This window comes from Aotus nancymaae, unplaced genomic scaffold (assembly GCF_030222135.1).
Source record: "Aotus nancymaae isolate 86718 unplaced genomic scaffold, 86718_ANA_hifiasm-v0.15.2.pri h1tg000032l_0, whole genome shotgun sequence".
Lineage (NCBI taxonomy): Eukaryota > Metazoa > Chordata > Mammalia > Primates > Aotidae > Aotus > Aotus nancymaae.
The window spans coordinates 10,277,995-10,304,993 of record NW_026988445.1 but is presented as its reverse complement, the minus strand read 5'-3'; the positions used below and the strand labels follow the sequence as shown (position 1 = coordinate 10,304,993).

The following is a 26,999-nucleotide window of genomic DNA, read 5'->3' as shown; positions in this document are numbered from 1 at the left end:
GCTATTATTGGTCCCATCTCTATTATTCAAGCCTTGATATTTGTTCCTGCATAATTGCCTGGTGGAATCTGACATGCAAAGTTTGGATAATGGCAACTGCTGATGTCTATATTTGGGAACAAATGCAATATGGGTAATTGTGGCTTGCTGCTTTTCTCTTGAGAGAAGGATGAATCACAGACTGGTCTTGTAGTTGTGCCCTTGAGTCCAAGTGGTGGGGATAGGTTGCAGGCTGGAGTGCTGGCTGAGAGTGCCTTGGCCTATCATGACCATAGCCCTTAGATACTGGTGGCATGGGCTATAGTCATGATAGACCAAGGATCCAAGGCGGCTGCTTGTCCACTTAAGTGGTCAGAGAATTTAATGGGTCTTTGCAGTGATTATCTCACAAAATCTGAGCAGGTGAGTTTGGTGTCCGGGAAATCAATTTACAGGCCTGAAGCTCCAGACACCCTGTGGGGCTCAGGGTGAGGGATTTTGTCTCTAGGAAAGAAGACTTCCAAGGGTAAATCAGAGCTCTGGTTCTAGAAACTTGAAGATAAAAGGCTAGTTCTGGGGCACACTGGGTGGGGCATCTCAGGATTTACAACTAGAATTGAGGAAGCTTTTGTGAGAAGGAAGGTGCCCAGTGGAGGCTGGGCATGGAGGTGGGTCACAAACCCAGAAAATGATGTGTTTTGTTTTTAAACATAAATCCTTGCCATTTGCAAGAGAAAGGTAGAGATATTCCCCTCAATTCCACTGAATCCTGTGTTGTTAATGAAACATCTTCTAGAATCTTCAGTTGGAAGAAAATAGGAGAACTTCTCTTGCCTAATCTTCTGATTGTAGTGTGGATATTGGGGCCTGTCTTCTAGCAAACCTCAGGGTGTGTCCTGAGTTCACATCTGCAAACTACGCTATATAACCCACCTCGTAATGTGAGACTAGACAAGAACGTAGCTTCACTCACAGATGTTCTGGGACAGACTGCTCTCTTCCCGCCTGTGTTTCCCTCTCCAGCTCCATCCTCCTGTGTCCCTGGCTCATGACTTCCTGAGTTTATCTTTAGTCTTAACAATGGATTTTGCTTCATTACTACTGACCACTAGCATTTTATCTGGATGTGGTTCGCACTACCTCACTGTTTTTTTCCACTTCCTTCTCTTTTAGGACATTAATCTCCTACTCGGACCAAAGCCCAACATTCACCTGCTTGGCCATGGGCCTACCTGGCCTGGCTCTACCTTCATGGGAGGGGAGATTATACTAATGGATACAAGACATCAAAATCTTCTTGGGTTTAGCTAGTTAAAAAGATATATGTCTTGATATTTCATCAACCCTGAGTGTTCTTTAAAAAAAAAAATCATTATGGGAAAAAGAAGATAAAACATTTTGGGAGCTTTTATCATTTTGAAGATCATTCTGCAGTAGAGTTGATAAAAATACCAGCAATGCAAACATCTGGGTGAAAGAGCAGCAAATCAGGTCATAATTCTTTTTTATATGAAAATATTTATATTCTCCCAGGCCTTGTATCCTCAGTTAGTGTCTGATGTAGAGTCAAAGGAATGTTTCACTACATTTAATAATGAGCATGAGGAACGAACCTCAAGTGTGACGCCATCTGCAAAGCAGTGTGCATTTCAAGTTTGTTGACAGAACTTCCTGGAGGGCAACTGGAAAAAGAAATTAATTCCTAATGAGAGGATATCTCACATTTTCCTTTCTCTATGAAAAGGACCACTTATGATTTTTTCCATTTCGAACACTAACAATTTTAACACTCAAAATTCAGTTTCATTTAGTTAAGTCCTAAAGGGATTGGGGACATATTTTTCTAGAAATCTCCACTATGATGGGAAATGAGATCTGGTCCAGTACAGAAAGAATTCACATCATAGGAATTAGGGGACACACATTTATTTACATACTTATTTCCAGCTTTAGAAGGTCTAAATTTTTCACAGGAAGAAGTCTTTCCTAAATTATTTGTATAGGCCTGGAACAGGGGAGGAGGAAGAGCTTTCTCTGTGGAAGTTTTCAAACACTTTACACAGCATTAAATGTTGTATGTCAGACTACCATAGCATCACCTATGGGGTAATTTAATACCTTAGAGCAATGCTCTGATGTTATTTGCTGCTAAGTGGAAATGGGTTGTGTGGCTAGTGTACTGGGATAATCTTCTAATAATCTCATTTATTCTTGAAAATCATCTAAAATAAAAAATAGCATTTTGTCTCCCAGCATTAATTTTATAATTGTTTTTCTGGGATGAGGGAGGGCTTGTGAAACATGTAACTCACATTTTAACAAGTTAGGTGCTAGGAGAATAGATACAGGGCAATACAATGCCAGATTCAATAAAAGAAAATGGAATTTGAAAATGGAATTTATAAATGGAAAATTCATAAACTAGAGATTCATAAGTTGATATCAACTTGTGTGGGTTTCTTGCCACTAATACCAAGAAAGAAAAGGGATAATCATCAGAAACCAGCACGGATTCACTTACGAGCAAGTCAAGGCTGACTAGTGTTATCCGTTATCTATGCACCTGTACTTGAGACTGTGCATGCTCCTATACCTGTATCTATACCTGTGCCTATATTTATGCCACATGTATCTCCATCTAATATGATGTATTTGTTCACAAATTACCACTAAAGAACTTACTCTTGTAACCAAATGCCACCTGTTTCCCAAAAACCTATGGAAATAAAAGATTTTTTGAAAAAGGTATTCCATAGATATAATGAATCAGAATTTTAGCAAGAAATGTGATGAGATTTCCATTACATCCTCCAGGAATGGAGAGATGGGAATTGTGGGCTCGAGTGCATAAAACCAGGTAAATTCGAAATTAATTGAATGACTTAAACCACTGCCTCTGAAAGAAAAAAATTCTCTAAAAGACCAAGGCTGCTGATTCAGATTATTTTTTTAAAGTATTACAAAAGGGGGAAGAACAAAAAATTAGACATAAACTCATTGTGTAATAGCTTTTATTAAAATGTAGACAGTATAAATTTTTATTTTTTATTTTAGGTTTGAGGATACATGTGCAGGTTTGTTATATATGTAAACTAGTGTCACGGGGGTTTGTCGTACAGATTATTTTGTCACCCAGGTACTAAGCTTAGTATTCAGTAGTTACTGTTTCTGCCTCTCTCCCTTCTCCCACCCATCTGTCTTCAAGTAGGCTCCAGCTGCTTTCTTTGTGCCTATGAATTCTCTTCATTTATCTGTCATTTGTAAGTGAGAAAATGAGGTAGTTTGTTTTCCGTTCCTGCATTACTTTATAAAGATAATGGCCTCTAGATTCATCTATGTTCCCACAAAATACATGATCTCATTATTTTTTATGGCTGCATAGTATTCCATGGTGTACAGGTACCACATTTTCTTTATCCAATCTGTTATTGATGGGCAAACCTATTGATTTAGGTTGATTCCATGTGTTTGCTATTGTGAATAGTGCTGGAAGTTCATCGCATGCATGTATCTTTCTAACAGAATGATTCATATTCCTTTGGGTATGTACCTAGTAATGGGAGTTCTGGGTTGAATGTTATTTCTTTAGATCTTTGAGGAAGAGCCACACTGTCTTCTATGATGGTTGAACTAATTTACACTCCCACTAACAGTGTATAGGTGTTCTCTTTTCTCCACAACTTCACCAGCATCTGTTATTTTTTGATTTTTTAAATAGCCATTCTGACTGGTGTGAGATGGTATCTCATTGTGGGTTTTGATTTGCATTTCTCTAATGATCTGTGGATGTTGAGCTTCTTTCCATATACTTGTTGGCTGCATGTGTGTCTTCTCTAGAAAAGTGTCTGTTCATGTCCTTTGCTCACTTTCTAATGGGGTTATTTTTTTTCTTGTAAATTTGTTGAAGTTGACAGGACAAATTAAAAAGTTGCATACAAGTTTGTGATTAGGCTTTAGAAATTTACAAGAGAATGTTGTTGTCATCCTAACAACATAAAAAAGCTGGATTCACTTCAAAATAATCCTTGAAAAAAATGCATCAGAGAGTTGAAGAGGCAAAGAGATCTAAATGAACTGAAGTCCAGAAAGGAATAAGCCCTTCTCAGGAGATAAGAGACCCATGCTACTTTCATTCTTAGCAGTGCAGCTGGAGGAATACTTAACCCTGCTAGAGAGGGAGACACCAGCCACATTTCTTAAAAACAGCACACAAAGAGATGAACAGAATAGAATCCCTGGGAGCCTGTATTAATTTCCTAGGCCTGCCTTAACAAATTACCGCAAACTTGCTGGCTTAACACAACAGCTATTGATTCTCTCACAGTTCTGGAAGCCAGAAGTTCGAGATCAAGGTATCAGTAGGGCTGTGTTCCCTCCACAGTCTGAAAGGAAGATTCCTCCCTTGCGTCTTCCTAGCTGTAGTGGCTCCCCGCAATCTCGGGTAATTCTTGGCCTATGGGTGCATCACTCTACTCTGTGTTCACCTTTGTGCTGTCTTCTCCTCTGTGTCTGTGTATTATCATTTTCTGTCTCTTTTAACAATGACACTTGTCATTGGATTTAGGGCTCCTCCAATCCAATATAATCTCATTTTGGTCCTTATAATTATATCTGTAAAGACCCTATTTCCACATAAGGTTACATTCTGAGGTCCTGGGGTGAACATGAATTTTGGGAGGACACTGTTAAACATACTTCAGAGCTCCAGGCACAGAATGAGTTCACAGAGCCACAAAAGAGCTCAGCACAGCACGTATCACTGGCAAGGGAAGGTCAGAACTACAAGGTTACAATGGCAACAGTGAGTGTTTGACATCTTGCTCTATTTCCAACCTTGAGAAAGGATCAGTTTCAGTTGGATCTCCAGATTGCCTCAGAGTTCATGTTGTCTGAGAAAGGGGATTCATCCTGATCTCTGGACAGCCAGATTGTTATTACCCAACTCAACTGTTTTCTGCTGATCCTGACTTCTCATAACTGACTTCTCCTTTATTGTGTTCACAGAGCTGGCCTTTCAATTGCAATCAGATCCACCGCAAATGCCCCTCTGCCTCCCAAAGCTCAAGCACCAATGTGCTCCTTCCAGCTAATTTCATTCAGTAATAGTTATTTATTGAATGCCTACTGTGCATTAGACAATTTTCTAGATGCTGAGAATAAATAAGGACTTACACTCTAGAAAGGAAATGGATAATATATAATGAAAAAAATAGGAGCTTGCATATTGTGATAGTTGCTATGAGGGCACTCATCATATTGGAGGTGCCATGACATACGTGGTGGTTCTGAGTGCAATACAGGAATTAAAAGAGTATTAACAGTTGGAAACGCTTTCAGCTTTAACCGGAATACTCAAAAAACAGTGGCTTTAAAATAAGAACATTAAATACTCTTAATTCTAGAGTTTGGCAATTTAGGGTGGAAATAGCAGTTCAGCCACATTACTAAAGATCAGTCTCTTTGTATGTGTCCTTTCTGCCTTAACTTTTGTTTTTCTGTTGATTGAAGCTGTTGTAGCTCCAGGCATCACATCCATGTTCATTAGGGGAAAAAAGAGAAGGCACTGTCACCTGTGTCTTTTTATTCCATCAAGAACACTCCAGATTTTTCCAAAACTGCATCTCTGTCCTCTTTGCAACAAAGTGGCTAGAACTGGAGCCTATGGTCACCCATCAGAAGGCTCAGAAACTGAGGAATGGGTGGCTGTGTTTGGCTTAAACCAACCGCAATCTGGGATGGGCCCATTGCTGTTCCAAGACTGAGGTTATGTTAGTGAGGAAGATGGGGAAATGGATAATCGGTTGATGGAGAACTTTGCCACTTAGGGTGTGAGTTGAAAAATAACTGTTGGTGGGAAGTGGTGATGGTTGATAAGCATGGTCAGATCCTAAAGGATGGTGTGGATTTGAAGACTGGAAATAAGAATGAGTTAGATGCAGTTTGAGTAAAGCCAAGAATATCAAGAATACAAGTGAGCGGATGGGCTCACCCTCATCTTCTGTCCTTGTCACTGAGATTTGGTCAGTGCAGTCTGCATGGACTGAGATATCTGCTGGGTCAGAGGATCCCAGAGCTGTGAGCTTTTGCTGTTGAAATCAGTAGCTGGTGGAAAGGCCAGTAGTGCTTGGTTATTTACCTACAATAGGCAGTTTTTGCTGTGGTACAACGGGAGTTTGTTTTGACAATCCACAGATTGCAATTTACTAACAATAGAGAACATAAGTGCCCATACACAGAGCCTATGAAGATGCACAGATACAAAGCATGTATACAAAGAACATTACTTCTGCGAATATATCCTGGAAGCTAAGGGTGGAGATAAAGAAGACAAAATCGCAAAAAGGTTTTATGCGTAGAGATGTTCATTCAAGTGTTTAGCACAGACAAAAGACCTGAAAGTTCAGCTGCCATTGACTATCTGACTTTGATTCCCTCTTTATTCTTGGAACTTCTTTCTTTCAAAGTTAACCTTAAAGAATTTAAGAATTTGTTACATTTTATTGAGCATTTAACAATGCTGAGAGAGGATTCTCTTAAAAAATCAGTTCAGTGTGCCCTCTCATTAGAAGCCCCCAGAAGATACTTTGACACAGGGAAAGGGACAATATTAAGGTCAGGGAGAAAGTGCATTAGTGGGTGCTCTAGCTCAGCAGAAAAGCCTCTAGAAAGATACAGAGCACTGGGTGGACAGATTGTATTATGGCTCGCTGCTCACTTCTCTAGCCCTTTCTCCTTTCCTTTTCTGTAGGCATTGATAGGGTCTAATTCACTTCCATTTTATTTATTTTTATTTAATCTATTATGTTTTTAAGAGATGACGTCGTGCTATGTTGCCTAGGCGGCTGTTCTCAAGTCCTGGCCTCAGGTGATCTGCCTGCCTCAGCATCCCCACCTCCCAGTAGCTGGGATTGCAGATGCAAGGCACTCTGCCTGGCCACTTACATTTTTAAAGGCTTTCAGTATATTAAAACACAAAAGTCTGAACTTTTTGTAGTATATTTTAGAGATTTACATTGAACAAATTAGTGCTGTAAAGCATGAAGACCCAAGATAGTTTTTCTGTTCAGAGCTTAATTAGAATTCATAGCATGTTAGAGGTGGTGCATTCTGGCGATTGCATGTAAGTGTAAGTCTGGGTGATAAGTTTCTTCTTCCATTCATTCAATGTATCTCTGGGACTCAGGTATAACTTCATTTGGAATTAACGTCACCAGTCTAAATTTGAATCCTTTTGTGAGTGTGAGAACTAGTTCAAAGAGTCCTCCTGGTTCCCTGCCCCTTGTTAAAGGTGAAGATTAAAAGTTTGAACCCAGAAGAGGTGTCAGAACATGTTTATTGAATGAATGAATGAATGAATACATGACTGATCTGTGGTACAGATCAAAAGAAAGCACTCACAGGAGGCGAAAGTCAGGGAGTGCTATGATGTGTTTTCATTTTACTGCTGGCTTATACATTTTGAGGGGCAACTGTTTCCTAGATTTGCATGATGTTTTGGATCTGATGAGGCTGTGAAACCATCTCCCAAGTCTGCTGCTTCCCAGCAGTGCAGGGCCTGCCAAGGTGTTACTACACAGTAAGCCCCTTTGGATTAAATGAGTCCCATCTGATTCAGGGATGAGTGCTAAATGCTTGTTAATAGCAGATCACAGGGAGAGGGCACAATTCCAGCTCAGTGGCAGCAGCTGAGGAGATGTCCTGCCATGGGTGGTGGTGACAAAGGAGCAGATGGCATGGAATGAAAAGAGAACAAGATGTGTACCCAGTGCAGTGTAAATTAGTTACAATTTCCGCGCAATGCTCCATCGGGTTACTATGTGCAGTGTTGTGTGTGCATAGCCTGCAGCGTTCAGGCTGTGTTCATATTCTTACGGTTTAATATCCAATATTAAGTCTCTCTGGAAAGTGGAAGCTTAGATTTACCTATTCCAAGCTGCAATTAACAGTTTTTCAGAATTCATTACTATTTTTTGGGGAAGGAAATTTGTTATTGAGGAATTGGGTCCTGGATGGAACAGGGCTAGGAGGTTCTCTTGGTCTCATACTCTATTGTGCTGTTTGTTGTGGAGAGCTCAGTTACATATTCAAATCTAAGTGCCTCCAGACAGCTTTCTCAACCAAGCACTGGTGCAGAAGAGAAGAACCCCCTTTGTGCAAAGCAGAGTTGACAAATTAAATATATTGATGAGGAATGCAGGTGATAGTATGCATCCCTTGGTGTCCTAGAGAGGGTCCTGTCAAGTGTAGATGGTTACTATTTGGAATAATTCATCAGTTAGTCAGTGTTACTTAACAAAATACTGGGGTCTGTTTCTATGAAACAAGCTCTACGCATCTGTCTACTTATTCTTGAAATGGGAATTGACTGTAACAGAGAAAACATAATGTAAAGTATGACCACATAAAATAACCCTATTTTCTGCAGTGATTTCCCCAAGGAGTGTGAATGTGCTGTGATTCCTTCCTTGTTGGTAGATAAATTAAAAAATGTTCCACCTCTCTTTAATTCAGCTCTATTAATTATGACTTATAGCCCCTGGCTTCATTACAGTTGTATTAAACGTGATGTCTTCTGCATGGCTTTCTATACAGGAAGGAATATACTTCCCTGTTTTCTCTCATCTTGATATACCCTGTCCTGGAGAATTTGTAAAATCATATAAGGGGTTATAGAATAGCATCAGTTCAGGGCCTAATAAAGAGATTTCTCTCACAGATGTGAGTAATCAGGAATGCCTCACTGTGGAGTGCTGGGTTAAAAGTGCTATGACGGTCTTACTAGAAGCAATGAGGCAGGGGGATTTGCTTGGAAATGAGTCTACTGGCAGTTTCTTATAATTCTCCTCTCTGATTAAAATCCTTAATTGATTCAAGAGCACGGGTGCTAAAAACCCTGATTCGTTTTTAATTCTGATGAGAGGAACATGTTCTCTAGAGCTGTGTGCATGTGGAGAAAGGAATGGGGAGTCATTGCTAATTGACTGCAGGTGGTGTAAGGTGGTGAAGAACGGCAGACCAGGAATGACACCTACCTAGGTCAGTCCTTGTTTCACCATTGTGGCAGGAACACATCTTTACCTTGGTTTCTACTTCTGTAATGAGGGGATAATCATATCTATCTCAAAAGGCTGTTGGGGCATCAGATGAGGGCCAGGAACACTGAGGGAGCTTATTAAGCCTTCCTTTTTAAAAAATGTCTCTTCTTGATTCTGCTTACCTCCTCACAAATTCTAAATATATAGTTTTAATCCAATTCAGTGCCTTCATATACTACAAGAATAGGCCACACACAGGGAATTACTTAAACTCCTCCTTTATAAATTGGCAGATTACCAAAATTGAATTTTACCCCAAAGGGAGTTGGGCCCAAACTCATTTAGAAATTCTTCTTGTTCCATGTATCTTGGCTATGTCCTTCCCTGCTCGTCCTACCCTTTCCCACTTCATTTGGTCAAGAGAACACTTAGCAAGGGGCTGAGGGAAAGAATCAGTAGGGAATAGGGTAGAGAGGTAGAAACCATTCTGTTGGAGAGCTGTGTTATTCTCCTTGGGTCCTGTGATGGTTAAGCTTATGTGTTGACTTGGCTGGGCCATGGAGTGCTCAGATATTTGCTCAAAAATTCTGAGTGTGTGGTGAGGGTGTTTCTGGGTGAGATTAGCATTTGAATCAGTAGACTCAGCAAAGCAGATTGCCTTCCCAATGTGGGTGGGCCTCATCCAATCCATGGAAGACCTGAATAGAACAAAAAGGCTGAGTAAGAGAGAATTCCTTCTCTCTGCCTGACTGTCTTCGAGCTGGAACATTGCTCTTTTCCTGCTTTTGGATTCAGACTCAGATGAGGACTTACACTACTGGCTTTCCTAGTTGTCAGGCCTTCTAACTTGGGCTGGAAATACCCTTGAATCTCTTGGGTCTCCAGCTTGTTAGCTGTAGATCTTGGGACTTCTCAGTCTGCATAGTCATGTGAGTCAGTTCCTTATACTCTTTCTATCTATATGTTTATATATAGATAGTTATGATACCTATTTATAGACATATTTGGATTATATATGATGTGTATGTCTGTATCTATAGACATGTCTGTATTAGTCTGGATTTTTTAGAGAAACAGAACTAAAAGATGTGTCTGTGTCTTTATATATCTAAACTCTATTGGTTTTGCTTTTCTGGAGAATCCAGGCTAATACAGGTTTTGATACAAAGAAGTGGGGTGCTGGTATAACAAACACCTAAACATGTGGAAGTGGCTTTGGAACTGGATAATAGGTAGAGGCTGGAAGAGTTTTGAGTTGTATGCTAGAAAAATAGATGTTAAAGTTGATTCTGGTTAGGGCTTACATGGAAATTGGGAACATGATATTTAAAACTAGAAGAAGGGTGATCTTTTTTATAAGTGGCAAAGAATTTGGCTGAAATGTATTCTAGTGTTTGGTGGAAGGTAGAATTTTTGAGCAATGGGCTGAAAAGATTTCTCAGCAAAGTGTTGAAGAAGTGGTCTGGTTTCTCCTAAATGCATATAAGAAAATACAAAAGGAGAGAGATGAAATGAAGAAGAAATTCTTAAGCAAAAAGGAAGCAGAATTTAAAGATGTTTGAAAATTCTCAGCTTATCCACGTTGCAAAAAATGGAAAAGCTTGTTTTGAAGAGAACGCTAAGGGTGTGGCTGAACAATCATTTGATGAAACATCACGGGTATGACCTATTGACTTAAGCATTTTAACAGAATCCAGGAATGGAGATGAGATTATACCAGCAAGGACCCTGCCAGTTTGAACTGGAGAGAGCAGAAAAAAAAAGACTAAATTAGGGAAGACTATTATACTTCTTAGATTTAACAGGAGCAGACCATAGAGCCATTAGCTGTGAACATGCACTAGTCATCAAGAAAACATGCATTATTTTTCAAGAAGGCAATTCAGAGATGATCAGGGCTACCGCTTGGTTTGAACAGGCTAGATGGGTTCTGACCAGTGCTGTGGGAATGGGACCACTCTGCAAAATCTTGTGAGTGGGGCCACATGGAGCCTTGAGGGTGTAACCCTGCACCTAACAGAGCTTCAGAAGTAGGATTGTCACCCTAGTGGTCCAGAAGGCAGAGCGTAAAACCGAAGAGGATGAATCTGGAGCTTACGATCTAGTGGAATTTGCCTTGCTAAGTTTTGGACTTCCTTGGGATCAATTACTCCTTCCTTCTTTCTTATTTCTCCCTTTTGGAATGGGAATGTCCATCCTATGCCTGTCCCACTATTATAGTTTGGAAACATGTAACTTGTCTGATTTCAAAGGTTTGCAGAAGGGGAGGAATTTTGTCTCAGAATGAATCATAGCCCCTTATGTGTCTCACCCGTATTTTATTTTGCTGATAGTTACATGAGTCTTTGAACTTTAGTCTTTAGAGTTCATGCTAGAATGAATTAAGATTTGGGGGACTGTTGGGATGGAAGGAATATATTTTACTTGTGAGAAGGATATAAATTTAAAGGGGCCAGAGTGGAATGACTGAATTGTGTTCTCCCCAAAATTCATATGTTGAAGCACTAACCTCCATGTGATGGCATTTAGCATTGGGGCCTTTGGGATGACTTCAAGTTTAGATGACATCATAAGGCGGGACCTCATGATGGGGTTGGTGGATTTATAAGAGAGGAAGAGAGAAAGATTGTTGTCTGTCTGCCATGTGAGGACATTGAGAATGGAGGCCATCTGCAAACCAGTAAGAGTGCCTTGTGGTGCACGCCTGTAGACCCAGCTACTCGGGAGGCTGAGACAGGAGAATTGCTTGAACCTGGGAGGCAGAGGTTGCAGTGAGCTGAGATTATGCTACTGCCCTCCAGCCTGGGCGACAGAGCGAGATTCCATCTCAAAAAAAAAAAAAAAAGAGAGAACCTTTATCAGAACCCAGCCATGCTGGCATCCTCTGATTTTGGACTTCCAGTTTGTGAGAAATAGATTTCTGTTGTTTAAGCCACCCAATGAATGGTATATTGTTATGGAAGACTGCTTTGACTGATACAGGTCTGCTGTTTTTTTTCCTCTACCAGGCCATCTCTTTAATGTGATGTTTGGCCATGGTGTGTGTGTGAATGTGCATGTAGACAATGCTAATCGCTGTGCAGTCCAGTAATTTCCAGCAAATGAGTACATTAGACATGCATTGACCATCACCTTGGGCCTGTCCTATCTATTACATCAACCACTGTTTAAGAGCATCCAATTCCCTAAATCATTATGGGCTGAGAATCTCCTTGTCAGGTAGTTTGGAATTATGGAATAAAAGCAAAATATCTTATGAAACTGCAGTTTCAGAAGTGGAGGAATGGGCTAGAAACTATAAGAAAAGGAATAACTAAAAGATACTGACCATGGAGAGAAGTGGAACTCTCTTTCTCCCCTCCTTCTGCTTCTCCATCACTGTCATCATGAACGAAAAGTGTATACGAGCTCTATTTCTCCCTTTTCTCAACTTCTCTTTTTTCTTTTCTCCCTCCGCATTGCTCCTTGCTCTGGAGTCCAGCAGTCTGGAGGCTTCTCTGCAGCTGCAGCTTCTTCATGGCTCTGCGTTGTCTCTGATGGTCTGTGCCTGGGCCTTGTTACGGGTTGAGCTGTATACCCCCAGAATTCATATGTTATAGTTCTAACCTTCAGTAACTCAGAATGTGACCTTATTTAGAAATAGGGTCATTTCAGATGTAATTAGTTAAGTTAGGATGAGTTCATACTGGGGTAGGGTGGGCCCCTGACTTAAAGTGACCAAGACTTGAGATTATACAATGAGAATAATGATAGCACCTACCTCCTAGAGCATTTGGGAAGATGCAGAGTTTGGTATTTATTTATGCCAATTATTATTCTGTAGTGCTGGGCCATTCAAAACAATGTTGCTCCACCTCTGGATAAGGCTTGGTTAATTTCTCTTGCAGAGGATTTCAACATCCACAGGTTTAGAAAAGTAAAACCTCACCTAATTCATCACCTGGCCAGATCCTCCAAGTAGCAGTTGTGGCGTATTAGTCTGTTTTCAGGCTGCTGATAAAGGCATTGCCAAGACTAGATGATTTACAAAAAAAGAGACTTAATGGACTATTAGAAAAGAAAAACTAAAAGATACTGACCACCGAAAAGAGTGGAACTCTCTTTCTCCCCTCCTTCTCCTTCTCTATCACTGTCACCATGAAAGAAAAATGTACAGGAGCTCCATTTCTCCCTTTCCTCAAGTTCTCTTTTTTCTTTTCTCCCTCCACATAGCTCCTTGCTCTGGAGTCCTGCAGTCTGGCTGCTTCTCTGCAGGGGCAGTTTCTTCATGGCTCTGCATGGTCTCTGACAGTCTATTCATGGGCCTTGTTTTGGGTTGAATTGAGGCCTTCCCAGCTCCTTATGGCTGGAGAAGCCTTGCAATCATGGCGGAAGGCAAGAAGGAGCAAGTCACAGCTTATGTGGATGGTGGCAGGCAAAGAAAGAGCGCTTGTGCAGGGAACTCCTCTTTATAAACCATCAGATCTCATAAGACTTATTCACTATCACAAGAACAGCACATCCTGCCCCATGATTCAATTACGTCCCACTGAGTTCCTCTCATAACACGTGGGAATTCAAGATGAGATGTGGGTGGAGACACAGCCAAATCGTATCATGCGGTATGCTAATAAATCCTTCCTGTGAGCTCACAGTTATTAAATGAACAAATCCATGGATTAAGAACAGAAGTGTTAATGAATTTTTAAAGTCTGCTCATTTGTTGAACATTAACAAGTCCATGGATTTTCTTGAGAACATACACTTACCTTGCCTTCTGATTACAGACAGCTGACACCATAGCATGTTGTTACAAAAGCAAGATTGTGGAAGAGATTATAGGTGCTGAGGTTGACTGGTGATAATTTAGTTAGGGGCTCCTAATAGGACTTAAAATACTCACCTGCTATTTTATGTACATTATAATATGCTGGAGTATATTCAAAGAAGCTTTAAATTGATGGCTATTTTTCTGAAAGGTACAGCAATTGCAACTTATTTTCTTCCTTCTTAGCAAGATTCTGATATCCAGGTCTGCAGATGCTGCAGGATTTTGCTCAACCCAGTTAAGAAGTATTGATTCTTCTGCGCATAGTTGGGGATAAGGGGGCAGTTTCTGGAAGAACTCGCTTTGGAAGAGAAACAGGCCTTTGTGGCAGCAAAGGGAATATTATTAGGACAGTAGGTATATGTGCACACATGTGTGTACGTGCATGTGTTGCGGTGTGTATGCGTGTTAAGTTTCCACATTAGGAAAATGACAGTAAAGTTACACTCTGGGGATAGGCAACCTTTTGAAGAAGGTAACTATGCTCCAGCCTCAGGACTGAGCCTTTTGTGGAGCCAGTAACCTGTCCTTGGGCTTTGTCACGCTTTTATATTCTTTATGCCTGTATTCTGTGAAGATACTTTATTATTCTTTCTTCTCTCTCCCTCCAACTGTACCCCAGCTGCACTGGAGAGCCAAAGGACCGTAGGTTTAGCTTTCTCTTTTCTCCAAAATTTGCTCGCTCTTGGTGTGAATTTTGAGCCAGCCAACGTGCTTCCTTTCCCAGGAGTAATGGTTATTGAAGCATTGTCTCTGATGGTCTACTCATGGCTCCTGTTATGGGTTGAATTGTGTCAACTCAAAATTTATGTTGTAGTCCTAACCTATAATAACTTAGAATGTGACCTTATTTGGAAACAAAGTCATTGCAGATATAATTAGTTAGAGTAAGGTCATACTGGGGTAGAGTGGATTCCTAATCCAGTATGACTTTTGCTCTTATGAAAGGGAAAATTTTAGAAGAACAACAACATTATGTTAATATCAAGGTAGAGATCAGTGTGATGCATCTAAAATCCAAGGAATGGCAAAGATTGCAGGCAGACCACCAGAAGCTAGCAGAGAGGCATGGAACAGACTCTCCCTCATAACCTTAGACAAAACCAGTCCTGCTAACACCTTGATCTTAGAGTTTTAGCCTCTAGAACTGTGAGATAATTAAGCTCTGCTGTTCTAGACTGTCCAGTTTGTGGTGCTTTACTATGGCAGCTCTATTAAACAAATACAGGTGCTATTTTCTCTTAAAACCATCTCAGGCAGCAGTGAGGTGGTGGGAGAGTTATCCAGAGAGGAGGGGCAGAGTCCCCATTTGAGAGCAGACTAGGTAGGCTTTGCATCTACCTTGACGCAATTTGGAGGCAGGATCCAGCCTGGAGTTTGCTATAGCTCAGCTCCACCTTGGCTAACACCATTTTGCACTTTTCCTTAAACCAACTGGAAATTCTTCACCTGTCTTTGCCTGTCCCTGAGTGACAGGATGTCCAACGTCCAGAGGATCATCAAATAGTCATTGCTTTTAGCACTATGCAATGTTATTTCCTGCATGACCTCTTGAAAGGGCACAGATGGGAGGGTGTCTTGTTGATTCCTGGTCTGCAACAGGCAATTTATATTCACAATATGTTTTTAAAAAGGACATACTTTGTGGGTCCCAGTGCGAAATAAAAATGTGGGGCTGGATGGGATGGCAAAGTCAATCTCCCCTTCCTACATGCTGGCTGTTCTGTTCTAACCCGTGCCTGGATGTGCTTGGTACCTAGACTGAGGTGGATGACACATCCCCCAACGCTGGTCACCCACCAAACATGCAGAGGTGCTGTCAGCCTGATGCAGGATGGATGCTGTCTCATCCTGTCCCAAGATGCCACAGGGTGAGCATCTAACCCTGATCCTCTCATTCCTTGGGGTAAAGAATGGCAGTAGAATGCAGGCCTCTTCCTGTCAATGCAACTTGGTCTCCACCCCAGGTAGACAGTGCTCGTAGTTGTTGGATGGGGCCAGGAATGAGGAGGTCAGACTGGGCCAGGACACTAGAGGTTGGGGAGTGGACTGCTGAGAGCCTGTCCCAGAAAGCAAGCAGGTAGGGAGGTGGTGGGATGTAGGAGCGTATGTGAGTCAAAGTTCCGAGCATGCAGCTCCATGGTCTCATCAGACTTCATTTATTAACTACAAATTCAAAGACAAAATTATTAAGAATTTCAAGATGGTAACTGCAGAGCATTGAATGTCAACAGCATGACCCTTCTGAGGGTAGGGCCCTGTGTGGCTGGCCCCATGTGACAGGTCACTGGCCCATGAAACTGGTCCTATTATAGAGGCAACAGTGTAGAATTACTTAGAAACAAAAGTAAATATTATGATGCCAAGTGTATCGTCATGGGGGCCATAGCTTGAGGATAAATCCTGTGGACGGAAAGAACAATGAGGAAATTCCTGGGTGAGCTCTGTCCTTGAAGGCTGGTTTCAAGCCTAGGTTCATAGAAGGCTTTGTCTTGGAGGACTAGGAAGATCATCTCACACAGTTCCTTCCTTGAACACGTGAAAAGACGAAAACTTGCAAAGAGGCTCAAGGTCACACAGCTAGCTGTGGTTAGGTCTAGGGTAAGAAACAATGCTATTTTGCTCTACAATTGATGTAAGAAGGGCCTGGGAAAACTTTAGATGATGAATATGTTTGTTATCTTCATTATAGAGATTGTTCATGGGTGTTTACATTTATTAAAACTTATCAAATTGTATAATTAAAATATTGGCAGTTTATTCTTTACCAATTATACCTCAGTGGAGCTGCTTGAATATATTGAAGAATCAAATAAAAAACTTGATTTAAGAATAAGACAGTAAGGCTGGGCAGGTTCTTTTCCTGACTTTTAACAGGCAGTTATGCTTCAGAATAATTTGGTCTATGATCTTTCTTCAGAGAATATATGACAAAAATGAGTCATCAGGGAGGCAGGTTAGAGCTCTCTAAAGAAAAACAATAGATGCTATGAAGATGAAAAAGAAAATGTTTAGATTTCCAGTGTTAGGATGAAGTTCAAGACCCTTTTATGCTTCTTCATGGATTGTGAACCCTGGGACTGGCTAGGGAGATCCCTGGGCTCTTTGCCCCTCAGTCAGTTTTCTCACCGGGAGGCAGCAAGGGCTTTTCTCTCTGAATTCCTCTCATTCATGCTAGGAGTGTTTTCTTTGCTTGAACTGGGATGGGCAGCTCACCAGGAGGTGACCACTTAAGAAAGAGGAAGGCACTTGCAGTTCTTCAGAGACAGCTTGTGACAGTTGGAACAGAAGGCTGGACTGCAGTCCTCTGCATGCTGAGTTTGCATTTAAAGGAGAGAGGGAGCTCTCTTAATTTGTGATGAGTTTTCCTGGTTGCCTTGAAATTGAACTGAGCGTTCCCCAGTGTCGTCATTTTTGTTTCACAGGGTGAACTGCTCTTAGAGAGCCCTGCTCTGAGATGGGAGATGTGTGAGCCCAGAGTCTTCTCTGCGGGACTCAGTTCCTGCTGCCTCTGCTTCAGACGCACTTGGCTGGCAGGTGGACCACTGGGAATGCACCCCTTGCTCTTGCTGGGAAGGGTGGAGTTGGAGTGGGGAGAAGATAACCAGAGGAGGATTGAGAGCAGTGAGGGCTGTCATTGCTGCTTAGTGTCTGGGTGACCTGGGTCCGTTCCGAGGATGCAGGAAGGCCCATGGAAGGAGCAGGCCACGCAGAAAGTGTCCTAATGTTTTATGGCTCCTGTGATTAGGTCAGGCTTTTATATCTTAGTTTTTTTTTTTCTTGAAAACACTGTATACACAAAAGAGAAAGGCACACACATTCCAACTTTGGCTGTAAGTGGAAGGGACCTACTTCTTTTTCAGTGCTGCTTTTATTTTCATGGTTAATTATTCATAAATCTTGCCTCAGAGATTTTATTTTGGCTCCCAAAGGATGAAAGCTCAAGGTCACAGGGGAAGTGCTTTCAAATGCTAAGTGATCCTCCTCCAACCTAATGTTGTAAAATTTTTATTTCAGGAGTAGTGTTGCTCACAGGAGGGGTAATGACTTAATTTTAGCTCCCAGATGAAATACTGACTTCGCTGCTGATGAAGGGATGGAAGACAGCACAGATCAGCATAATGAGGGCCATGGTGGAGCTGCCGTCACCCTGACTTGGCAACCCCTTCACTGTGGGATGACCTTTATAAAATGATGTTGTGGAGGAAAGGAGGGAAAGTTTCAAGGATTCTAGGCTGCTGCTGATTTCTGCTTTCACTGGTAACAAACAAACAAAATCCATTGAGGAAAGGCCTGATTTTTCTTGTGCCGTTTGAAAGCTATGCATACATATGTCCAAGGGGAAGTTTGCTTTCACATCCATTGCTAACAGTGGCCTCCAAAAATGCGACATTTTAAACTGATTGTACCACTGTGGGCTATGGTCACCCAAAAAGGGTGAAAATCATTCATATGAGATAGAGGGTTAATAGCTGAGAGTTCAGTCCTCTCTGAAAATTAGTTTTAGGTTGTTGACTTCTTAAGGTTTAAATGTTATTATTTTTGAATACCTATACATGAAATACCATTCAGAAAGTATCCAAAAGTGAGTTCTTTTCCTCCAGAGCTGACTTCCTATCCTTCAGTCCCTGTCTCCAGAGGCAGCCACCTAAGAATGTTGTTGGTATTCTTCCAGAAATATGCTACATTTATAACACTTACATTTATATTAACCTTTAGAAATTAACTAACAATAGCATACCAGCAATTTTTCTTGAAGTTATTTCATATGAGTACAAGTAGGAAGAAGCCCCAGGCTTCTGTGGCAGAATTGGGTCTGGAACTGAGTCGTTGTTAATTTCTCTTCTGTTCCCTTCCCTCAGCCCCCAATTATTTTCCTTTGCTCCTCAAATACCAAAAGGCAGGAAAGTCATTCTCAGTGTAAGTTTTGTATTACTTAGGGTATTAGCCAGGCTGCTGTAACAAATCAACCCTGAGATATAATGGCTTAATTGAGATAGAAGTTTCTCTCTTCCTTGTATCACCGTGCAGAAGGAGGTGGTCCAGGGGTGCCAGGGTGTCAGTGGAGTCCTCCAAGTAATGCTTCCACCTCAGAGTCCAAGGCAGATATCAATTCTTGTCATTTCCCCAGCAAGACGGTATTGGATATAATGAGTTCTAAATTTCTCTTCAAAGAATCAGCATGTCATTATGTTCATTTATTTGTCCTTTATTTTAAAGTTTAATTTCCTTGTAGTTCTAGTAAACAACCTTCTCCACTGGTTCTAATCAGTAGTTCACATCTGTTCCCCTGGTCCCCAGCTCCATCCTGACTCATCCCAGTCACTTGCTCCAGTCACCTTCTTTGACCTAGGTCACTCCTGGCTACCTGCTCTTACCCACCCATAACCATCTTTCTCACCAAACTACCCACCCTGCCACTCCAGCTTGGACCCCTGCTCTATTTAAAATAGCTAGTTGATATTAGCATAGCTTGTGTGGTCTAACCCCAGCCAACAGGGGAACAACACAGCAGTAGGGGCGACCCCCATCAGGCATAAGTACCCCTTTTCCTCACTTGCCCAAATGCGCGGATGCCATTGCTCCATCCATGAGCCGCACCCTTTTATGGAAGTAAACTGCCTTGCTGAGAGGATTTATCTTCGAGTGCTATTTCTTTTGTGGCATCGAAATTTTACTTATAACAAGAGAAATAGGGTCAGGGAAGTACTTACACATTTCTTTTCAAGGGCACGACTCATAGGTGGCACACATCACTTCTTCTCATATTCCGTTGTTCAGAGTTTATGCGCATGGCCCGTGGGCTGCCAGCTGGAACTCGGTGAGTTCTATTATCAAAGCAGGGAGGATGGATACTGTATGGTCCCAGCTGGGGACAGGATGGTGTCTTGTTCTATATCCTGGCTCCAGGACTAGGGCTGACCCCCAATGGAAAAGGGAACACTAGAAAAAGCTGAAACGGTCTTTTTAAAATTTATTTTTTAATTTAAATTTTTTAAAAATTTATTATACTTTAAGTTCTGGGGTACATGTGCAGATCATGGAGGTTTGTTACATAGGTATACACATGCCATGGTGGTGGTTTGCTGCATCCATCACCCCGTCATCTACATTAGGTATTTCTCCTAATGCGATCCCTCCCCAGTACCCCTAACCACTACTATTCCTCCCCTAGCCCCCCACCCACTCAGGCCCCAGTGTGTGATGTTCTCCTCCCTGTGTCCATGTGTTCTCATTGCTTAATACCCACTTGAGTGAAAACATGTGGTGCTTGGTTTTCTGTTCTTGTGTCAGTTTGCTGAGAATGTTGGTTTCCAGTTTTATCCATGTCCCTGCAAAGGACATGAACTCATCCTTTTTTATGGCTGCATGGTATTCCATGGTGTATATGTGCCACATTTTCTTTATCCAGTCTATCATCGATGAACGTTTGGGTTGATTCCAAGTATTTGCTATTGTGAATAGTGCTTCAGTAAACATACGTGTGCATGTGTCTTTATAATAGAATGATTTATATTCCTTTGGGTATATACCCAGTAATGGGATTGCTAAATGGTCTTTCTTGAGAAGAAACTCTATGTGACATCAGGTCCAGGTGACATAGTTCAATGCAGACAAGTGGAAAAGGAGCAGCTCTCCATCATCGGTCCCTGTAACACATGGGTATCTACCAATGGAAAAAGAAATTTACATTCTAGCAAGGAGAGACAGACAATAAACACAATTGATTATATTAGGTAGCATGTTTGATAAGTGCTGTGTAGATAAACCATGAGGAAGAACAATAGAGAATTATGGGGTGGGATTGTTGTGGTTTTGAAAGAATAGCTTGGGAAGGCCTCTCTGATAAAGTGACATTATGGAAAGGTCTGAAGGATATGAGAGTGTGAGCTAAGCAGACATCTGCAGGAAGTGCGTATTTGGGCAAAGGGAAGAACAAATGCAAAGACCTCAGAATTTGTTTGAGTTAGAGAAGAACAAGACCACCAGTGTGGCTGGGGCAGAGTGAGTGGCAGAGGGGAGATGTGGAGGTGATGATGAGAGGGGAGGGAAGCCTGTAGCATGCGGCCTTGCAGGCCTTGTATTTTGACTTTTATATGGAGTGAGATGAGAAGGCAGTGAAGGATTTTGCAAAGAAGAGACATGATTTGATTTACTTTAAACTGTCTTTCTGGTCTATGTTGAAAATTGACCCTAGGAAGGCAAAGGATATTATAATTATTTAGGTGAGGGATGATTTGGTTTAGGAGATGTAGTAAGAAGATTACATTCAGGATGTATTTTGAAGGTGGAGCCTACAATATGATGAAGAATTAGATGTGGAGGGTCAGAGAAAGAGAGATCGAGGCTGACTCTAGGGTTCCTGGCTTGAATAACTGAAGCAGTGGAGCTGCCATTTCCTGAGACGCAGAAGGCAAAATGGGGAGTGGATTTTGGAGGATGATTAGAAGAAGCTCAGGTTTTCGACATGTTAGGCTTCAAATGGGCATTTGACATCCAAGTGATGTAATCTGAAACCCTGGATTTATCTGTGCCTTTAGTCAGATACATTTCTTGAATTTTCTATGTTTATAAGCCAATGTAATTGTTTTTTTTTTTGTACTGGGGTTTTTCTTTCAACTACTGCAGGCAAAAGTCCTTGTTTATTTACCATCTTAGCTGTTTATTGACTGCTTCCTTTTCAGGTATATCTGTGGACGTTCACTGTGACCATCCATGTCTGTCTTTATTATCTGTCTTAGGTTGTAATCCATGAAAAGGCAAGAGCTAAGACTGTAACCTTCTCGTATAGCTCCTCCCAAGTTTCTCTCTCTCTCTCTCTCTCTCTCTCTCTCTCTGTGTGTGTGTGTGTGTGTGCGCGCGTGTTTGTGTGTTTGAGAAAGAGAGTGTTTTGAGGAAAACCATTAATAAATTATTTTTGATGATAATTCAATTTAGAAGACATTTATTGAGTGTTGAATAAGACAGTGTCTGCCTTCAGGAGCAAAGGAGACAGATACATTAACAAATAGTTATAATGCAATGTGACATGAACCATAATAGGAGTATGGGAATATAGATCTGAGGAAAATTAAACCTGTTGGTTTCAAACCAAGATATGGCTTAGTTTCCCATCGTGGTCTCATTCCCCTGGTGAATTTGATGGATGTGCCAGGAATCTTAACCAGATGTGTGGATGATGCAGCAATTGTGTTGGGTGTACTGGCTGGACGTGACCCCAAGGATTCTACCACATTACAAGATCCTGTTAAACCATTCATACTTCGCAGTTTGACAGATGTGAACAAACTATGTATAAGAATTCCAAAGGAATATCTTGTACCAGAATTATCAAGTGAAGTATAATCTCTTTGGTCCAAAGCTGCTGACTTCTTTGAGTCTGTGAGGGCCAAAGTAATTGAAGCATCCCTTCCTCACACCTTTTATTCAGTTGTCTGCTACCATGTATTGTACACATTGAAAGTGGCATCAAATATGGCAAGATTTGATAGATTGCGATATGGTCACAGATGTGACATTGATGTGTTGTCCACTGAAGCTAGGTATGCTGCAATCATACGAGAAGGGATCAATGATGAGAGGAAGAAGTCTCTCAGGAAACTTTTTCTTGTTAAAAGAAAACTATGAAAATTATTTCATCAAGGCATACAAGGTGAGAAGTCTCATTGCTAATGATTTTGTGAATGCTTTTAACTCTGGAGTAGATGTCTTGCTAACTCCCACCACCTTGAGTGAGGCAGTACCATACTTGGAGTTTATCAAAGAAGACAACAGAACAAGAAGTGCCCAGGATGATAGTTTTACACAGGCTGCAAACATAGCAGATTTGCCAGCAGTTAGTATCCCTGTTGCACTCTCAAACCAAGGGTTGCCAGTAGAACTGCAGTTTATTGAATATGCATTTTGTGACCAGTAGCTTCTTACAGTAGCCAAAGTATTTGAAAAACAAGTACATTTTTTCTGTTACTAATCTTCAAGAACTCATGGATGATTGTTTGTCAATCCTTGAAAATGAAAAGCTCGTGTCTGTCTCTCTAAAACAGTAGAGATAAATATATCATGCAAATTAAAATGACTTTTAGAGATTCAAAAAAATTGTTTGCATTTTTAACTTGGTGATGGTTATCCTCTTAGACATGGAACCATAAAGATGTAAAATTTACTGAAAGGTTAATTTAGTCTGCAAAGCAAAGGAATTAGTTCACAACTAAGATAATAGAGAAATTTGTCAAGGACAGAATATGATAAAGCCTGTAAGAAGCAAAGTCAGACTGTCTATTGACTTTGGACTTTATTATCCCTTTTTTATTTCCTCCCCTTTTTAATGACATTTAAAATGTAATTAAAATGATGAGAGTGTTTCTAGCATGTATTTGGATCTTGACTTGGGTCCAGCTTAATAGTCCAACTTTTGAATGTCATTAATAAAATATTAGGGCTGGAAGTAATCCCTCTTTTTTTTTTTCTATGCCTATCACCCTCATTTGATGTCTGCTAACACCTACAGTCTGTAAAATTGTTTTCTAAAGTGTATCCATGGGTGCTAGTTCTGTGGAATGCTAATAGTTACCTGGCAAAAAGGGGCTTGGGTCAAACAATCAAGTAAGTTTCCTTCCTCAGGACGTGTGGAGTCTTTCGCATATTAATGTACACAGAATATGCCCAAGATGGGGCCAAGGGTAGAGAGTGAAATATGGTGTGCACGATATCCAGAGTTTCCCTAAATGATGTACATTTGCTAACAAATGATACGTAGTCTTGGACTTTTCTCTGCTTTATGTTTGTGTCTCAGTGAAATTTTGTGTTCTGTAACACTCAGTGCTTAAATGGCGGTTTTTTTTGTTTATTTGCTTTAAGTAAAAAAATAGTTTAAATTTCTGAAGCAAAGTAAAAATCATAGCTTGCCTTACTTTTAAGAACAGCTTTATTAAGGTGTAGTTGGTATAACTTAAATGTACATATTTAAAGCACAAAATTTGATAGGTTTTGATGTAAGTATGTAATTGAGAATTCATCACAATCAAGATAATAAGCATCTCAGTCATTCCCAAAGTTTTCTTGCATCTCTTCCCTTCTTCCTGCCTTCTTTTGCCTGTCCTCTCTCTATCCTCAGGCTGATGTGCTTTCTGCCACTATAGATTAGTTTGTTTTCTAGGATTTTATGTAAATGGAATCAGAGTATATGCTTTTTCTTTTTTTGATATGACGTCTTTTACACAGAATAAATATTTTGAGATTTATCCATGTTGTTGCATTTTCAGTAGATAATTCTTTTTCACTCTTGAGTACTGTTCCATTGTATGGTTATATCACAGTTTGTTTACCCATTAATATGATGATAGATACTTGGTTTTCTTCCAGTTTTTTGCTACTACAAATGAAGCTGCTATGAACATTTGGGTACACGTCTTTATATGGACATATTCTTTCATTTCTCTTGGAATTACCCCTACGCGTGATCATGATAGGTATATGTTCGTATGTTTAAGAAACTGCCAAAATGTTTTAAAAAGTAGTTCTGCCATTTTACATTCCTGCCAGCAGTGTAGAGTTCCACTTCTTTCACATCTTTGCAAGTACTTGGTATGAAGTTTTAATTTGCATGTTCTTGACGTCTGATGATGTTGAACCTCATTTCATGTGCTTATTTGCTCTGTTTATATCTTCTCTAGTGAAATGTCTGTTCAAATATTTTGCCTGTTTAAAACATACTAGGTTTTGATTATTGAGTTTTGAGGGTTCTTTGGGTATTCTACATACAAATTCTTTATCAGATACATGATTTGCTATTTTTTCTTCCAGTTTTTGGCTTGTATTTTAATCTTTTAATGGTGACTTTTGAGAACAGACATTTTAAACTTCAAGTTCAATTTCTCATTTTTTTTTCTTTATGGATCTTTCTTTAGTGTCATATCTAAGGGTTATCTGAAAAATCCCCCAAGGTCACAAGGATTTTCTGTTTTCTGCTAGAAGTTATGTAATTTTAGGCTTTACATTTATGATACATTTTGAGTTAATTTTTGTATATTATGCAAAGTTTAGCATAAACCAAAGGTTGCTTTTTTTGCATATGAATATCCAGTTTTTTCATCACCATTTGATAAGAAGACTATAATTTGTCCACTGAATTGCCTTTGCACCTTTGTAAAAAAAATCAGTGGTCCATATAAGTGTGGGTCTATTTTTGCGTTCTCTCTTCTGCTCCACTGATCTATTTGTCTGTCTATATGCCAATATGAAATTGTCTTGGTAACTGCAGCTTGAGGGTCAGCAAACTTTTTTCTTAATGGGTCAGAGGGCAAATATTTTAGGCTTTGTGAGGTACATATGTCCGCTGTAGTGTTTTCTGTTTTTTTGTTTTCTTTTATAAAACCATTTAAAAATATAAAAACCATTCTTAGCTTGAGGACTGTAAAAAAACAGGTCATGGGCTGAATTTGGTCTACAGGTCTTAATTTGCTAACTCCTGCTATAGTGTTATAATACATTTTGAAAGTTGGTTGTGTTAGTCTTCCAACTGTATTCTTTATTTTCAAAGTTGTTTTTGCTATTCTAGGTCCTTCACACTTCCATATGAATTTTAGAATCAGTTTTTTCAATTTCCACAAAAAAGGAATTTGGGGATTTTCACTGGTCTTTGCTTTTAGGGTTGTGTTGATTCTCTAGGTCAATTTTGGGAGAAATTACATTTTAACAATATTGAGTCTTACGGCTCATGAACATAATATCTCTCTCCATTTATCTAGGTCTTTGTTAATTTCTCTCAGTAATTAACACTGAACAGGTCTTGTGTACCTTTCGTCGTACCTAACCTCAGGTATTTAATATATTTTTAAGGCACTGTAAATAGTAGTGTTTGAAAATTATAATTTCCATTTTTTGCTGCTTGTATAGTGAAATAAAACAGAGTTCTTTGTGTTGATTTTATAAAATGAAAGTTTACTAAACTCACTAATTCTGATACCTTTTAAACATATTTCATAAGATTTTCTACATAGACATTCTTGTCATCTGCAAATAAAAATATTTTTAATTGTCCCTTCCCATTCTGGATAATTTTTATTTTATTTTTCTTGACTTTTGGCACTGGCCATAACTTCAGGACAATGCTACGTAGAAGTGATGAGAGAAAACATATTTGTCTTTTTCCTAATCTTAGGCGATGATTAGCTTGCTAGGGCTGCTATAACAAAACATTGCAGACTGGGAGGCTTAAACAACAGAAATGTATTTTCTCACAGTTCTGGCGTCTAGGAGTCCATGATCAAGGTGCTGGAAAGTTTCTTTTCTTCTGAGGTCTCTCTCTTTGGCTTGCAGATGGCTGCCTTTTCACATGATCTTTCTCTGTGTCTGTCTATGTCCTATTCTCTTCTTATGAGCGCACCAGTCATACTGGATTAGGGCTTGGCCAAGTGTCCTCATTTTACCTTAATTACATCTTTAAAGGTCATATCTCCAAATACCCATGGTACATCTTGAGATACCATGGGTTAGAATTTGAACATATGAATTTGGAGGATGGGATGCAATTCAGCCTGTAACAGGGGGAAAGCATTCAGTCTTTCACCATTACGTATGATGTTAGCTGTAGGTTTTCTGTAGCACTGTTTCATGTTGTAGAAGTTCCCATTAATTCTTAGTCTGCAGAGAGTATTTATCAAGAATTAATGGAATTAATATTGAAATTTGTCAGATGCCCTTATACATCTGTTGAGCTAATATGATTTTTCTTTATTTGTTTATGCTATGCTTTTAGAATGTTAGCCAACTTTGCATTCCTGGGATAAATTCTAATTGGTCATAATGTATTAACTTTTAAAATATATTGTTGAATTCCATTTTCAGAAATGTGCTAGCTAATGAAACAATAAAACTGCCAAAATATAAGTGACACTTAAACACAAAGCATAAAATGGTCAAAACCAAAAGAATTATTTGAACAAGAGTGTGCTGAATTAAAACCATGGCAGAAGTAGATGTTGAAAATTGTATCCATAAAATAGAACTTTATATTGATAACACTAAAAATCATATATAATTGCTTAAGTCGTTTTAAAGGTGTTTGCTGGGAAATATAGGATAAATATGTAGCAAAGTAGCTTAAGCTACTTTAGATGTAACTGTATTTGGACACAATAGCTTGATGTAATTTTGAACCGGATAATGATGTAAAACCA

The 26,999-nt window shown here is 40.0% G+C and overlaps 1 pseudogene; it reads left to right on the top strand.

The window, feature by feature from the left end:
- Window positions 1-306: 306 nt before the first annotated feature.
- On the top strand, window positions 307-22,868 carry LOC105721955 (glutamyl-tRNA(Gln) amidotransferase subunit A, mitochondrial-like; annotated as a pseudogene).
- Window positions 22,869-26,999: the final 4,131 nt, after the last annotated feature.